The sequence below is a fragment of the Ambystoma mexicanum genome, chromosome 5p (genome assembly GCF_040938575.1).
Source record: "Ambystoma mexicanum isolate Mex_15411 chromosome 5p, UKY_AmexF1_1, whole genome shotgun sequence".
In the NCBI taxonomy this organism is placed as follows: domain Eukaryota; kingdom Metazoa; phylum Chordata; class Amphibia; order Caudata; family Ambystomatidae; genus Ambystoma; species Ambystoma mexicanum.
The window spans coordinates 1,079,994,242-1,080,010,259 of NC_090930.1; positions in this window are offsets into that span (position 1 = coordinate 1,079,994,242).

Genomic DNA, 16,018 nt, shown 5'->3' on the forward strand with positions numbered 1-16,018 from the left:
TTCTCTAGTTTCCATGCGCCACTTCTCTTGAATATCCTGGATATAATCAACAGGATCCTCGTTCTCACCCATCTTACGGGAAGTAATGGCTCCTATGTCTGATGTGTCTGGGTACTGCACTCTTAGTGCCTGCCATAGCGCATGTCTGCAGTTTGCAAATGGTGCCCCATCATGCGATGTGTTTGTTATTGTTACCCCATGGAATCCCGCTCTTTTCCAAATGTCATCCGCTCTATCCCCTAATATTGATATTAACAGGCCCTTAACATCTCCCACTGCTAGTTTCTGTCCTGCGGTGTGTTTTTCCATTTCATATATCCATTTACCCGCACCTCCACTTAATGATGGGAGCCTACATTTTATGTTTTCCTTATCCGTATGTTTCCAAGGTACATATTGTGGTCTAACCCCTCCTCTCTCCAGCAGTGGCATTACATTCTGTCTTGTGTCATCCTTTATGCTCCATGATGTTAACTCTTCACACCCCTCCTCTTCCCCCATTCCTTTTACTACTTCAAATCCTTCCTTACTACCTCTTCTCCTACCTCCCTCTTCTTCCTTTCCCCTTTTTTCATCCTTTCCTGTGTTCAATATTGGCACGTCTGTTTGCCTGTCTTGCCTGCGACTAGGGAGGTCCCTAAGCCGACATGCATAAGGTGTAACTTCGTCCATGAAGGGTGCGAGCTTTATTCTGTGCAGAGAGCGTGCAGTTGTTGAACATGTGGGGTGTGGCGTTAGAGAGCGTGATGGTGATGTGGGTGGCGTGTGTTGGTTGGTGAGCGTCGGTGGCGTGTGTTCGTTAGTTTGTGTTTCTCCCATTCTTTTCACTTCCTCCTTACTTCTCTCCAGCTCCTCCCATCTTCTACTCACCCATGGCGAATCTATGTTTGTTCTAGTGAGGTATAGCTTATCTAAGCTTTCCCTTTCACTCTTCCTTCCATCCTCACTACAAAAATCATTCATAAATTGCGCCCCCCACTCTGCCTTTTTTCCTTTTATTGTTACAGTTTTTAAGTCTATTAGGTCTCCCTCTTCCTTTCCGTTGTTACCACCTGTTCCCCTTAGTGCTGACGTTGTTGCTACCTCTCTATTTTTATATACTTCTCCCCATCTTTCACTCTCCCTCTTACTCTCCTCTCTCTCCCCTTCACTCCTCTCCTCCATCTCCCTACTATTTTCCTCTCTTTTCCTTTTTAATTCCTCCATTACTTCGTTGCTCATCTCTTCCAATATCCTTTCATCCTCTCTCCTCCTTTCCCATTTCACCCTTTCTCTTTCTACTATACTCTCTATTACCTTCCCCTCTTCATATTTTTTAGCTGTCTCTGATATTATCCTCCTCCTCCATATTTCCATTTCCTTTTCATTTTCTTCTTCTTCCTTCTTCTTCTCCCTCATCACTACTCTTGATACCCTTTCTGCTGCTGCTTTTACCCTTACAGCTTCCCTCTTTCTCTCCTCACTTTGCTCCCTTAATTTTTCCAATTCGTCCTTATCTTCTTTCCTTTTCCTCACTCTCTCTCTTTCCTCCCCCTCAAGTTGTTTTATCAGTTCATTCTGCTCATCCCTTAGTTTAGCTAATCTTTCCTCCAAAATCTCTTCCTTCTGCCGTAGCAGCTCCTCTCCCCTCATTTCACTCTCTCTTTCACTATCCTCGTTTGTTCTCTTTACCGCCTCCCTTTCCTCTCCAGTTAGTGATCCTCGTAATTTCAACAATATCTGTGCAGCTACCCACTCATCGTTTCCTATCTCTACAGTCTGCTCTTCTCTCCTCCCGTCCCCCATTGGTATCTTTCCATGAGCCACATATGGTGGAGGGCTGTATGCCGGGTTTGAGTATCCTTCAGCCGCCCTTAACTGTCCTTTTATTTCTCCTAATTCTCTTAAAGGGTACAACCCTCCCCCCTCTGTTTTCACTCCCGGTGTTAAGGGTATCTCATTGCTCGGTTCCTGTTTTATGTCAGCTAATTTATCAACCTTTCCTCCACCCAGTTTTTCATTCCCCATATTCTTTGTTCCTTCACTCTCCTTTTCCCCATCCGTTCCTTCTTTCTTAATCTCCTTTTCTTCCGGTGTTTCCCCCATAGTGAACATTCCATTTGGTCCTGGTCTAGACCCCTGGAACATCCTCCATAAGTTAAACACCTCCACATGGTTTGCCAACTTCTTCCCCTTGTATGTATTGTGCAGATGGTTTAATAGTGAATGTTGGGCATATGGGTCAAAGCTACCATTAGGCGGCCATGGTGTCAACATTTTGTTGTCCGTCCCCTGGGTCCACTCTATGCTGTACTTAATTAACTTCTCCCTATGGGGTGGCAGTGTGGTGCATATATGTTGTAGTGGGGTAGTGAGGGTATTCCCCCACCCTCCCAACCCTCTCCCGTATGACATACTAGCGCACCCTTTCTTACCCTTCCCCTTGCTACCAGTTTGCAACATACAACCTTTTATTGCTTACCTTGCCCCGCAAGTGTGGGGACTTACGACAATCCTTTGACAATTTATGCAATGATAATAATCACAAAAAAAAAAAAATTATAAAACAAATATATTTATGATGTTATATTATATTCCTTCCCCTACGGCCCCCTGCGGCCGAAGCGCACGCAGCCCCCTGCAGCTGCGTACCCCTTACGACGATCTTACACAGTCGTCCTTTTTCCCCGTTCTCCTCCCACCTTTACACTTGCCGTGGCCGGCGTTCTCCGTGCGCAGCCACGCCCCCTTCCCCTTCTCCTCTTTGATCCACTCGTTTATCGTTTATCTCCGTGTCCGCTCCTTTATCATGTTTCTCTTCCCCACCAATGTCAAACCCAAAGCTTCTTGTGTTCACGATATCTTACTAAATCCCTACTGGTGACGTCACCTATTTCTTCGAACTACTGGTATATTCGTGTTATGTTCTTTAAATTCAAAATACACTTGCAATCTACCCCGCTAACCCTACAGCTGTCTTCCTGTCTCTCCTGGAACAAGGTAATCTCATCAATACTATAACCGGACTGCGCACGCTGCGTCGCCTCGCGTGTGATACGCCCCTCAACAGGAGGGCTTAACCAGCCAATTATCTTCCGTTTTGGGCAACTACGTAACTAGCCACCGCCCACAGGGAAACGTCATCTACCTATCGAGTTTCTTGCTCGAACAATAGGGAACCTCATCTACCTATCGAGTTTCTTGCTCGAACAATAGGGAACCTCATCTACTCATTGAATGATAAATGTCAAATCGTAGGAAACCACACACACCCACCCTCACACGTAGTCGCGATTTAGGCCAATCAGTGTCTTTCGAGCGGCTGCACGTGATGTTTTCGTGCCCCGCCCCCCTCTTTCGCGTAACGTTAGCTTTTTGTTGCGAGCGTCTGCACGTGTTGTTCTCGTGCCCTGCCCCCCTCTTTCGCGTAACGTTAGCCGCCTTCTCTCGCACTCAATTCACTACCATTCATTCCATTATCATCACTCAATTAAACCTTCACCCCACCTTTTTACAATACCTCCCTCCTCCCTTATTTACTTCCGCCCCCTCCCTCACAATTTCGCATTGCTTGTTGTGCGTGTCATGCTCACCAAGTTCCCTCGATGCAGGGCCGCTCGACTGCGTGCACCCCTCCAAGCGGCTCGCCACCTCCCCTCGTCTGGACCACGTCTGGACACTCGCCGACCGCGGGCGGGATACTTCTCAACCGGCTCCCGAGGGCCAATATCCGGATTGTGCTGTCCGGTCCTCTCGCAGCTCCGCGATTGTCCTGTAGTCCTCAGAAGGGGGCAACGGCAGAGGGGGCCGCGCCGCCGGGCCTCCCCGCAACGGGAGTGCCTGGAAAAATAAAAAATAAAAGTCGATCTTAAACAGATCTCAGCAGTGCCTCCAACTTGTCGGGGGGGATTCTGCCGGGGTCGGCCGGGCCGTCCGCAGACCTCCGGGCAGGGAGGCCCCAACTCCTCCCGTGTATATCTCGGATCGAGACAGAGTATGAGGCACACACAAGGAGCAAGGCAACTTCTGTCGTTTATTATGCAAACGGCAGGGATGGGTCAAGGAGCGCACGCGTTCGTCCTGACACACACACAATAGTGGGGCTCGCAGGCCCTTTTTACTACATTATGACGCGCTACTTGCGTCATTCCAAAAAGTTACCAAAAGAACCTATCGCCACTCTTGATTGGTTGCTCGAGTGGTGGGGTTAGTATAGTACGCCTATAGAGAATGATATTAGTGGTTAAGGTGTAGTCAGGTGGTATATCTGGGTTGTCCCTACAATTAGATACATAAGAATTGTTACATGAAGACCCCTGAGGATTGGCTAACGTTACTGACGTCTGAGATAAGAACCTCATGTTCTGATTGGTGCATCCGTGAGCTCCCCAGCCTGGGACCACCGTTGTTCCCAGCACACGGTGCACCTGTGGTTGCAACAGTGTTTCAGTATGGGTACGTGCAGGCAATGTGAGGATTTATTCATAGGTGGGAGACTGACCGTTCCCACTGTAGCAGGTGTCCATTGAGCCTTTCAAGTATGTCGGCCTGCGTCTCGTAGCGAGGTACCCAGACGCCTTTTCTCTCCTGGGTTTTGGCATCTCGTCAGGTTCGGCTTGGTCACGTGGGGAGGGACCGTGTTTGAGGCATAATTCTGCACAATTAATATTGTTTTTCCACTGTATGTCTGGTTTAATTTGCAGATATGATTTTAACATTGGTACGTGGAGTGCGAGGTTGCAACATCGTGCCTTTGAAGATTTGTTTCTTGACTGTGGGTTTGCAACATTACGACCTTGGCTGGTTGCTCCACTGGGTTCTTTCTGCAGGCTCAGCAACCTGACTTTTGCTTTGTTAATGTCCACGGGAACTCTTGCTTGAGGCCTACTTGGGCCTGGTGCACGAGTAATCCATTTAGTGCATGGATGCTTTAGGTTATAGTGGCATACAGTTTCATGGCCAGTATCGTGTTTCCATTATATCTCTCATGATGGTAACGGGTTTCAAGAGAAGCGTGAGCAAGCGTTATAAATGAGCTCATGGTGCGTCTTGCGTTTCTGCATTCTGAAAGCCTATGTAAAAATAATAAAGATGCACGTCCGTGAATAAGCCTGTCGCCTACGTCAGAGCACTGAGTATGTTCTTCGTGTAGATTGGTGTGGAAATGTTCAGCGTGTATAATAGTTCAGCGGTGCTTCCCGTTATCTAGGTCGTCATGGCATCTCTAACGATGTGTAGATTTCAGTCTAGTTGGTCCGTGCCGCAGGTGTCGGCATGGCCAGTGCGGGCTGTTGGGCAGGCAGATGGACACATCCGTATGTTTCTGTACCAGGGTATTTGGTCATCTGGTAAATGGGCAAACTCTTCTCGTGGCGGGTGTCTGGGCCGCGACCCTCTAGGCCAAGCGCGAGAGGTGAAGGACGGGAGTCTGGTTTTCCATTCTCCCACTTCAGCGTGCTTCTGGGTTTTGCTCAATACCTCATCAGGAGAACCATATCTTATGACATATAATGGGTATAATGGTTGCATTTGTCCTGCTAGTCAGAGTCTTCAAAGGTGATTCATAGAGTTTGTTTAGCAGGGCTCAAGTTGAGGGTACATGCTGGTGGACGGAGTCCCCCCCTTTTTTTCAGGAGTCCCGCCACTTTTTGCAGAGGACACCTTGATATGCTAATTTCTGGTAACACCACATTTGATTGGTATGTTAAAGAGTCCCTCCATTTTTTTTAGGACTTGGCCCTGTTATTCAGTATTCAGTCAACCAAAGTCACGTATCTCTGAAAGGAAGTTAGTCCCCAATAAAAGGCCCAGCTCACTTCATGTTCCTTTGTGGTGTTTGCTAGATTCTAAGGGAAGAGGTTGCATAGATCGGCTAACACTTGGAAGCTGATTGGTGCAGTTTGAAGCTTTTGAAAAATCTTTCGAGGAGTCTTGAGCTTTGCTGTCTGTTTGTTGTTGGTCCTTTTTGTAGTTGCTTGCTGTTTTGTGGGCCTGATTTACAAAGGATTTTTAAATGGGACATTCCAATTCGAAAACACTTTTGTAAATCAGGCCCAGTGTGTCTTAAGCCATTTTTTTTTTTTACTTTACATATCTCTTTGCTCAGTGTTTGACTGTGTCTTGTGTTATTTTCCCCATATAAAAAGAGAGAAAGATATTTGCCAATTTTTCCGTGTGGCTTTCCCCTTTTGTGCCCCTTTTGAAAAGATAATAAAACCAAAAAGGTTTCCCTAACCTACAGTTATTCCAATGACAACACAAACATGTGTTTAGCGTTTCTCTCTGTTATTTGTCATGTACTGTTTTCCTCTGCATTATTGTAGTAGCCATTTTATTAGTATTGAGTAGTGTTTTAGTTTTAGTTGTTTTAGGGAGAGAGTATATTTTGTTCATTTGATGGTTCATTTGAGTTATTTGGGTTTGTGATTTGTTTCTTGTGAAACACACCTTTGGGTAATCTGGTTGAACACACACAGACACTCTTCTTGGTGTTGCCAGTTGTTGCACTTGGAATGGTGCACTGGCTGCAATGCTAAGGGCGAACGAGAAGAAGTCTGGTGAGAGGAGGTCGAGAATAAGCTGAGTTTGTCCTCACAGGAGACGTATTCCAACATTCTTATTGAGTAGTGAGGAGGCATGTGTTCTTTCTGGCACCGCAGTGCTGATCCATTGAGTCAGTCGGAGTGGCTGTGGTATTCAGGGAGGCCTGAGGAGAGGAAGAGGATGCACGGCCATTAATGGACATCCCAGAAGTAACATGCACAGGCAGGGGAAGGCATAGTGTGGCATCTGATACAGGCAGGAGAAGTAGAGCCTCGCAAAGACACTCACACACAATCATTAGTGGAGCAGGAAGGCATGCTCTTCATTTAGGAGGAGGGGTGGATGCAGCAAGCACCTTGGAGGCATTGGTTGGCATTGATCTTGACTGGAGGAGTCTAGAGTAGGAGGTAATCTCCACGAAGCAGGGCAAGGATCAGGGGTGGACTGGCCTATAGGGAACTCTGGAGATGTCCCGGTAGGCCTCTGCACCCTAGGCCGGTTTTGTGTGGTATTTCCAATATTTGGCATAGGGAAAGGGTTGAGCTTGTTGAAAATGTGTAATATGGGTCCATATTGACCATTATTTCCAGGGCCACTTTTGTTTTCCAGTCCACCCCTGGCAAGGATGCCTCCACTGCAGCTGATGAGAGGTCTTTCAAGATGAGGCTCATGAGGAGGATACGTCACAGAATGGGGTAGAAGAGGGGCAGTTAGGGGCAGAGATGGTAGTGAAGGAGCATCTTCCTACCATAGCAGAAGGGGAAGCCAGAACAAGCTAAACGGAGCAGCAACCTCAAACCACCCTTCACAGCCTACAGACTTCTGGGTGTGGGACTATTTTGCCCTGCCAAAAGGGATGACCACTGGGGAGGTGTCAGAGCTCTTATGCATAGTGGTGGGCAATTGGAAGAGGAAATCGTGGAACTGGAAGAGAAGGGTTTGGCACCCTGGGGACAACAGGGATGAGGAACCAGGTGCACATGCCCTCATCCTTATGATATATGATAGGTTATTTATAACACGCTTAATACGCAGAGGTTTCTAAGCTCGGAAGGCTTGAAGACTTGAAAGGCTGCTAGCATACATTTAGGCGTCATCACCCCACAGTCACCATCTGCCATTCTTCCATGATCTTTAGTATATTGGATATTCACACCTCCCCCATTTGTCACATGCTGGGGGAACTGAAGTACAGTCTCCTCTGTCAGTTGTAATAGATTTTCAATGTTAAAGTGGAATAACTGTGCATTTTCTTGTGCAGGACCATATATCCGTGAGTGTAAAAGGAGCTGCAACAGGAGCTGAATGATTACCTCAATTGAGCATGTGCAATTCTAGTCTCCATTGTGCACAGAAACGGCTTATTCCGGAGTTAAAAGACCACAAGCTTCATATCTCTCTGTGACTCTTGCTTTTCTGGGTGCAAGCGTGGCGTTCCAAATATTTTGCCACCTGCGTCGCTGAAATTCTGCTGCTCCATCCCAGGAAAATCAAGTAAACATGACACATCCACAGGCTGGTTTCAAGAATTCTAGTCTTTTTTTGCTCCTGCCCTCAAGTGTCAACAAATGGAATGTAACTCGCCCACTTGTGTCAAGTCACAGCCAATGACTGGTGTGTCAGTTAGCTCCTACAATCACTGTTGCTCCCTCCTAGGAAAATCCAATAAGTTTGACTCACCATCAAGCTGCACTTAGGAATCACCAATTTCTCCTTCTCATTCTTACATTTGTCACTCGATGGTACATGTCTCACGAACGCATGTTAAGATACAGACACTGATTGGCATGTCACACGCCTGCCTGATTCTCTGCTTCTTCCTACCAGCAAAAACAGACACGTGTTATTCTGCCACAAGCCCCCATCTAGGATTTCCTGCTCCACTCACTCCTGCGCCAATGTGTCTCCCAATGTCACATGTTTCACCTACTTGTATCAAGAGATAGAAACTGACTTGTGTGATGCCCATCTTCCTGCAACTCTGCTCCTGCCTCCCAGGAAAATCAGGCACGTGTTACTCTACCATACAATTTCTGAGGGGATTCCTGGCTCATACCGCTTCTCTCTCAGCTGTCAGCACATGCCACGTTACGTGTCCACTTGCTTCAAGAGAATGAATCTGGCTGGTATGTCACCCACTGCCATTAATCTCTGCTGCTCCAACTCAGTGAGATTAAGTGGGCACTATTGTGCCACTCCCCACACCCCGAGCACTGCTGCATTGTTCCTGAGCTAGTACTGCACTTTGAATAATAACATAAATAAGAACGCTAAGGACTAAAGCTGGACACAGCAGGCATCCAGGAGGGTCAGTTCTAGGTTTGTGATGTCTTTTGCCTCAAACACCATATTCCACCCTAATCTATGCATATGTTGATTTCACCACTGAAGAAAAGGAGATCACAGCTAGCATGCCATGTTTTTTTTGTTTGTTTTATACCCGAGGAGATCGTGGGATGCTACATTACATGACGTTTCCATGACACAGCCAAGACACAAACACTCTGGTATCACCATATATGAGTTTATGTTTGTAATAATATTAATACTTTTATTATGTTTAAACTATATCATTTTAAATACAAAAAATAATAATAATACTTTTAAACATGAAGAAAACATAACACCTTTTTGGAATAGAATACATTGTTAAATTAATAGATTCTTTGGACTTCCATTGTTGGCAGCTAAGGCATAGTAAGATAAAACAATATGGTGTTCCAAATATGTTCAACTGTGTCACCTGCCTGCCTGAATCGCTGAGGTCTCTCGCAGTCAAATCAAGTAAGCAGGACTCATTTACACGCTGCTCTCAGGAATACCTGGCTCCTTCTGCTCCTGCCCTCAAATGTAAAAAAATGGCATGTATCTCACCTACCTGTCCCAAAGACAATAAATGAGTGGCATGTCAATCAGCTCCCTTAATCACTGCTGCTCCCTCACAGCTAAAACAGGTGAGTGTGACTCATCCCAAAGCTGATCCCAGGGATCTGCAGCTCCTTGCATATGTCACACAATGGCATGTGTCACACCAACTCATGTTAAGAGATGGACACAAACTAGTGTGTCACACGCCTCCTTGAATCTCTGATGCTTCCTACCAGCAAAGCATCATCTTGCCACAAACTTCTGTGTGGATCTCCAGCAATCCCCTTTCTTCCTCTCAGGTGTCTCCTGATATCACATGTCTCAACTGCTTACATCAAGATACAGACATTGACTGGTGTGCGGCACACCTCTCTGAAACTCTGCTGCTCCCTCCTAGGTATAACAGGCAAGTGGGATTCACTCAGAAGCTGAACCAACGGGATTCCCAGATCCTTCCACATCTCCTCGCAGGTGTCAGCTGATGGCATGTGATGTGTCCATTCACTTCAAGAGACTGTGTATCTGGCTTGTATGTCAACCGCAGCCATTAATCTCTGCTGCTCCCACGTAAAGTCTGAATGCCTGTCCCACAAGCTGCCTTCAGAAAGCTCTTCAGAGTGAATTATACAAATCATCAACAAAGATCTCTAACTCTGTTCCAGAAAATAATTCTTCTCTTTCTTGTTTGCATTTTAATTTCAGTTCAAGAATGCAGTCACAATGCTCTATAAAGTGTGGCTGACATTGCAAAATGGAACAGGAACTGCAACCAAAAAAAACAAGAGGAAAACCTAAGACCTTTCTTTTTCAACAACACCTGACCAAGAACTAATCCCAATGGATGCACAAACCTCAACTCACCTTGCTGGGCTACTTTCAAAAGATGCCTAACACTGGCTATACACACCTTATACAGTGGTCTGCTGTTCTTGAAAATAAAGACATACAATAAATAAATAAGAAAATCAAGGGCTAAAGCAGGGTACAGCATGTATTCAGAACGCCTGTTCTAGGTTTTGTGAAGCCCTGTGCAACCTCTAATTTCCATATATGTTGACATCACCACCAAAGTAAATGAGATCACATAGTGTGGCATTGGTTTTTGATACTCAAAGGATCATGGGAAGCTAGATTACAGTCAGTCAAACAACTTTATTCGGCCAAAAAAGGCCATCAAAGTACAACCTACAAATACAGTTATAAAACTAAAAATAGACACTAATACATAATAACAAAAACACAGCAAAGAAGGGACAGCTGAGCATTGCAAAAGACCGCCCCCCTAATGATGGCCCCCAAACGGATTAGTAAACCAGTGGTCAGGTCCCGCCTGCACCTAACCCCTGGTAGTTCCTAGACTGCCTCAGACCCAAGGTGGTCAGGTTTGCCCCTGAGAGGGGCTTGTTGCCAGGGGTGTCCACGGAGTGCCACACGTGGGCGTGAATGGTAGATGAACTGGCTGTGATGCCACTTTTCCATGACTGCCCGTGGCCATTACACTTTTCCAAGACGGCCCTTGCCATTTGGCTGTCCCCAAAGACTAATTTAACAGTATCCAACTTTCCTGAGCAGTTGGGCAGTCTGATACACTCCAACAAAGAGCCCCCGGACACAAACCCACATTCCCTCACTGTCCGCAGCCAATGAAGACATTTGTTCCGAAGGACATCCCTTGGTTCTCTTGAATCGATGGATAGTTTTGGTATCACCATGGAGGAACACCCTATAGCTACTGCAACCTTTACGTAAATGGTGCCCAGACAGAGGCTTAAACAGGCCAGGCGTTGGGGCATCGGCCTCCCTCCGCACTGGGCGTGATGGGCCCTGGGCTCTCCTAACGGGTTTCTGCAATGGTGAGGGCTCGGTCCCCAAGTCTGTACATCCGGTGGTGGACTCCCTTCGTTCGGGGGATGCTGGGAGGAGGGCCGCCTCTGGACGGCTCCTCAGAGAAGGGGGAGGCCTAGCCACATAGGCATGGGGCAGTCCAGGGTACGAGGAGTGTGTTCCTTTTACAAAGCCAAGAGTCGGTCGCCCTGGGCCGACCCCTGAAGAACCCATTCTTTCCCTTTCCACGCCTCCTTCCCCCTTGTCCCCAAAAACCCCTTAATTAGGACAAGAAGAAGGTTTTTGACCTCAGCCAGTTTAGGGAGCAGGAGGTGACAGGGACAACTTAGCGGCTTGGTGGAGTCGATGGAGGGTGGAGCTGAAGGGGAGTGTTCTCCTTTATTGGGGGGTTTGGAAGACCGAACAGGGCTAAGACAAAACAGAGAGCTAGACCCGAGCATGTGCTGGCTCCCAAGGCTAGATGGAAAGCTGGACTTCACCTCCACGTCCGGCCCCAAACCATCAACAGCCACACCTCCGACATCCAAAGTCATGGGCACGGGACGCGGACATGAGTATACTTTGGGAAGAACCAGTGTCGGGTGCAGAACTTGGGTAACAGGACCTGGGCCAGAACTTGGGTGAAGGGAGGCCAGTTCCAGAAAGGGAGTGCTGCAGGGTGCCAAGGGTGGGACCAGCACGTTCAGTGGCACAGGGGCAGGACCACCAGCCGGACCACTGGTCAACTACAATATGCCCATTGAGATTCTCTCACAGCCATTAGCCAGGTAATTCAGAAGATCAGCAGAGGCCACACAGTCAAAGCACCCACCGGGAGTAAGCAGGCTTATGGGAGATGCAGGACCCTCCCGGGCGGAACATGCTGAGCTGATGGTTGAGGGAGGGGGCAGCATGGTGCCACAAGTCCCAGGGGGCCGAGATAAAGGGCCTGCCAACAGGCTGTAGATAGGGGCGTGTAGAGGTATAGGCTCCCCAGAGGCTCCTTCTAAGACACTCTTTATCCCACAGGCAGTGACCAAAGGTGCTCCACTCCCACAGAGACTCCTGTTACACGCTCCATTTCCCTGCGAAGCCCCCAGAGCCCTGCACTGCAAGCCCCTTTTCATTCTTCTTCCCACAATAGGTTTGCGATCAGCCTGAGGGACCGGGGTACCTTGAAGTTTCGAAAGAAGGGTAGATTGCAGCAGATGGTGGGGGGAGAAAGGGGAAGAGATTTCTCCTTCGTCCGAGGCTCATAGGGTGGGGTCCCTAGGAGGGCCAACCATCATGTGAATTGGATAGTGGAAAGCCCTGCGTGACCGCCCCAAGAAGAACAGAAAGGTTCCAAGAGTTCCAGGGCATTCAAAGTTTGTTTCGTTGTTGTACAGCTCCCCCAACACTGAGGCTCCCCTGAGGCTAACCACAAAGTGAAGTCCAATCCAATCCAGGCCAGTCCAGTCCCGTGGGTCAGGTCCCCCGCGGAGCCGCTAACACCCCCAGCGGGCCGCCAACACCCCGCGCCCTTTCCCCGTGGGCTTCACCCGTTCGGGCTGGGGTCCGCGGCGGAAGTAGGTGAGGGGGGCGTGGCCAGAAGTACGACGTCCCTCCAGGGACAATGGAAGCGGCAGCGGGCCGCCAACACCCCACGCCCTTTCCCCGCGGGCTTACAAGAAGTTGACATTAATCAATTAAAAGTGAAGCACTTTAAGATTCCTCATATATAAATTTGCACGAGTATTAGTATTACTACTATTAAATATGAAACACATGTAAGGCCTTTTTGGAATATCTTACAATGAAGAGGAATAAAACCTCCCCTCTCTTGTAATAATAGACAGGTGAAATTGTCATTCAAGGGCATGTGGCCCATCCTCTTCTCCAACATTGTATAAGTCAGAAGCATTGATCATTGAGGCAGCCAGGGTGCCTATTATAGGCAGGTACATTAGAAAATAGGCGACACTACACACATGTATTTGGGACAAACATAAAACATAAAGACATGCTTGCATTATACACAACATATTTAACACAGCATATAGGTTTCTGTTATAGAATATAGGTCAGCAAAAGGCAGCCATTGCATTACAGATGGCTGAAGGTCTCAAATCTCCATGAAGATTAACAAGTGTAGAGCAAACAGAAAATATAGCGTTGTGTGAAAAACGGGGTGCATTGGGCAGAAGTCAGTATGCAGTGATTCAGCAGTTTAAATGGTAGAAATATACAGTTTCTAACAGTGGTGTTCAAAGGTTTTTTATAAATACAATTTGGCACTGGGCTGAAGCAGATAAGCAAAGTGGGATTACCTTGGACAGAATGTGCTAGAAGTCTGGAAATGAACGCCGTTTCCAAACTATAAGTATTGTCTAAAATGTAAAAAAAGCTGAGATATTCTTTTGTGATTAAAACATCATATTCCCAGCTAGTCGTTATCTGTGTCTGTCTTTTGCACATTGTGGTTCCCTCACAGGGAGGCTGGCAACAGGAGATTATCCTAAGAAATTAACTCTTTAAGAACAGTGTGAAATTCATAGATTTCCTGAACTTCCAACTTTGGCAGCCAAGGCACAGTGAGATAAATTGATTTGCCAATGATCACACATGTCCTTTAAGTGGTGAAGCCAGGATTCAAGACCATTCTGCACCTTAGGCTGTTGCCCACATATCTTCCCAACTCTAGTTGGTGGATGAAAGTCACGTTTGGCCTTCAATAATACTCTGTTTCGGAGAAATGCTATGAAAAGAACAAAACCCCTAAAAATGATTCTGATAAGTATATATATTGTTATAATATGTAAAGCAAAAAGAGAATGATTGTTTTTTTTTGTATCCCCCATCTTGAATGGAAGCCTACAAGTAACAGAATGCAAACCAGGTAAGCACTAAAAAGGTCCCCTGGGTTTCATAAATTTATTTTAATGACTTCACAAGACACAACAAATGAAACTGTGCGACAAGGTCTCCTTGGTTGTAGTCGACACAGGCACGCTACAAATGTGATGTGAAGAAAATGTGAGGCTTCAGAACAAAGCAAACACTTACTGGTTTGTCTGCAAGGGTCACTTGAAAATAGGAGAGGCAATAAAAGAGCAATTCTTGGACACAGTTTGATTGACTTGAAAGAAGGAGCAAAAATGGACAGTAAACTGGAGCTTTGTGTGGGTTTTCATGACAGAAATGCAACTATCACATGTCTTGCCATACAAACATAAAAACGTATTAGAAGCTTGATGGAAAAAATGTTTTCTTCAAAGAACCGTCACCAATAAGCTTACAATTTAAATGCCCTGAGGATAATAAGTAGAGTGTTAGGCACTCAGATATTAAGAGGCCCCATTAGGATATGCTTGGCTGAGTCTGCTGGGCAGTGGAGATGCGGGGTGGGTGAGAAGCAGCAGAGCCTCCAGTAGGTGTGATAGGAAGGAGGGCCTCACTTCAAGAATCTGCCCCACTGTCCTGTACGCTCTAAGCATGTGACAGCAGCTGCATCTTGGATCCTGGGTGATCTCACAGACTGCACTTTTCTACCCTCAGTGGTTTACTAAGTGTTTTCAGTAGAACATTGTCAAGCCTGTGGTTTTGTAACGCATGAGGTATACAGATACGGATGATCCATGATTTGAATTGAGACCGATTCATCCTGATGAAGGATTCTGTTATCAATAATGCATTGGCCACTATCGTCTGTCTGCTTCAATTCAGAATATCTTAGATTTGCATGGACTACTCATAATCTTTTACTATGATGTTGTGTGCATTTATTTCTATGTAACATGTTTTGATGTCAGGTGCCTTGTTTGTCATAAACCCTTTCTGTGAGCACACAGTACCTTTGCTAACTGCTTGGGGCTTCTTCATGGATCTCACAAATTGCCCATGCCTAGTACAAGCCCTGGGTTACATAAATCCAACAAAGTAAAAGGTGTACTAGTCCATAAAGAGATAATGAGGCACATGTCTCTGCAAGCAAATTACAGAAGCGCCAGTATTCAGATATTGCTGTAATCTGCCTTCATGACCTCATCGTGCTGAAGGATGTGCTGCCAGGGCCAGTCGAAGATGTTTCAAGGCTTGTGGAGGCCCATTTCACCATGATGTTGGGGGCCCCCTTGCCTGGGTGGCATGGCCAATATGAGGCACCCGTTGTGTGAATAAATTATAATAGAAATGGAGAAATGTAGCCAGGGGGTTATGAGCCACAGATTACCACAGGGCAGGCTTCTGGATGGGCAGGGAGGGAAAGGGGAACAATCCCATTGAAAACATCTTTGTAAATCAGGCCCATAATGTCCACCTCTCTAAACCTGACTCAAATGTCAACAATGTAGTAAGAAGGCTGCTGGATACCACCGTGGCCAAAAGGAGGCCATCAGCAGAGGCAGCCTGTAACCTGTGCACTTCTAAGCACACATTCAGTGTCCCAAATAAAAGGAGTATGTTGCCATTTCATATGAATGCGAATGCCAACATAAGGACATCTGCTTGCGACCCCTCTGAGGCTCGGGCCCATTTCAGTTGAACAAGTTGTGTGCAGCACACGTTGTTCCCCATCGTCACCGACAGGGATTAAGCCGTTCGCTGCAGATCACTGAATGTTTTGCAATCAGTTCATGAAGTGCAACTCTCTCTTACAGCAGGGCCATCCATAACGAGGGAGTGCGGGTGGGGGGGGCAAAATGCCCCGGGACTTGCATGGGGGGGCTTGAAGCACCCTCCCCTGATTAGAAGAGGCCCTGGGGTTATATAATGGTTCATGGCTATACTGGTTTACACATTCTCATTTGTACATAGAGAGGAGCGG